The sequence below is a fragment of the Carassius auratus genome, linkage group LG28B (assembly GCF_003368295.1).
Source record: "Carassius auratus strain Wakin linkage group LG28B, ASM336829v1, whole genome shotgun sequence".
Taxonomy (NCBI): Eukaryota; Metazoa; Chordata; class Actinopteri; order Cypriniformes; family Cyprinidae; genus Carassius; species Carassius auratus.
The window spans coordinates 8,473,095-8,474,565 of record NC_039293.1 but is presented as its reverse complement, the minus strand read 5'-3'; the positions used below and the strand labels follow the sequence as shown (position 1 = coordinate 8,474,565).

The 1,471-nt window shown below is 36.1% G+C and overlaps 1 long non-coding RNA gene across 1 annotated transcript; it reads right to left on the bottom strand.

Moving 5' to 3' along the window:
* Positions 1-600: 600 nt before the first annotated feature.
* On the bottom strand, positions 601-1,141 carry LOC113067517 (uncharacterized). The gene is made up of 3 exons (XR_003279396.1): positions 1,050-1,141; positions 819-900; positions 601-711 (listed from the first exon to the last, which is right to left on the bottom strand). It is a non-coding gene; the product is annotated as an uncharacterized LOC113067517 (long non-coding RNA).
* Positions 1,142-1,471: the final 330 nt, after the last annotated feature.

Genomic DNA, 1,471 nt, shown 5'->3' with positions numbered 1-1,471 from the left:
TCTTTATTCTGTATAGACTGCCTTCATGTTTCAAAATCAAAATAGTTCTAATTCGTATCACTCTATGACATAGACCTCAGCCTGGTCCTGGCAACCCACTGTCCTGCAAAGTTGATCTCCAGCATCTTCAGCACACCTGGCCAGGGATTTTTCCAGTAATCTTAGAGAGCTTGATTAACCGGTTCTGGTGTGTTTGATTCGGGTTGAAGCTGAACAGGACAGTGGATCCCCAGGAGCAGGGTCAGAAACCGAGGCTTCACTACATTAGTGTACTACATTAGTTAACACAAACTAAAGATGCAAAATTTTTCTCAAGCATTTATCAATATAGTTAATGATAATCTAATTTACTAAAACATTAATAAAACCAAAAGTTGTATTTGTTAATATTAGTTAATGCACAGTGAATGAGGATGAACATTTTTATTGTAAAAACTAAACTGCTTGTTATTAATTTATGTTAGTAAATACATGAACTAATGTTAAAAAAACAAGACCTTATCGTGTTACTATCTCCTTATTATGTGCAAAAATAAACAAAGAAATCAAGGAACTTGCCTTTAATTAAAAATAAATGATAAAATACAGGCTTTCAAAACATAAGGGAATAAACAGACATCTTCAAGGGTCTGTGGCCTCTGCCCCTTCATTTATGACTACATATTCTAATGTGTCTTGCATCTGAGGCTTCGTCATGTGAAAGTTGACATCCTAAAAAAAAGTCAAATACAAAAAGGAACAAACAACAGATCAGGAGTGAAATGGGGAGTCTGTTTAGAGAAATGGATATTAGGTTTAAAAAGATTTAAATAACTTACCATGTACTCCTTCACAAGGTTTGAGGTGTGATCATTCGTGTAAACACCACGTGCTCTCTGAACGAATTCCCATTTATTTTTTCTGGACAATGTGACAAGTACAGCAGAATTAACACACAAATTAACATTTTGCTTTCCAGACTTATTCCTGTACCTCTAACACAAATAGCATCATCTGAGTGTGGTTTCACCTCAGATGAACTTCTGTGGTGGTTTTAAACTGGACAATACCTCATATTTTCCCAGATCCGTGATGCTGTACTGTGTGACATCCAGACCCATGAGGAAAACACAGACACGTCAAACAGGAGGAGATGAACCTCTCCAGCTGTGGCTGATCTTCATCTGAAGATCACTGGAGTCTCCTGGACGAATGCAGCAGAGATGCAACAATCAGTATCACAAGAACAGTAGCATTAGTGCAAAGCATCCCTCTGCAGACCACCAAATAATCCATTACTGGATGCTGGATAATATGATCTTTCTGTGTAGTTTAAAATGACATTTTCAAAGAAAATGGGAGACCGTACCAGTGTGTTTTATTTTTTTTTTCTTAAGGTATTGAGGTAAAAAGGAATTATTTAATTCATCTATACAGTTTGGTAAACGATGCATTCTACAACTTAAATATTTTTTAGCTTTGGTACAATTGC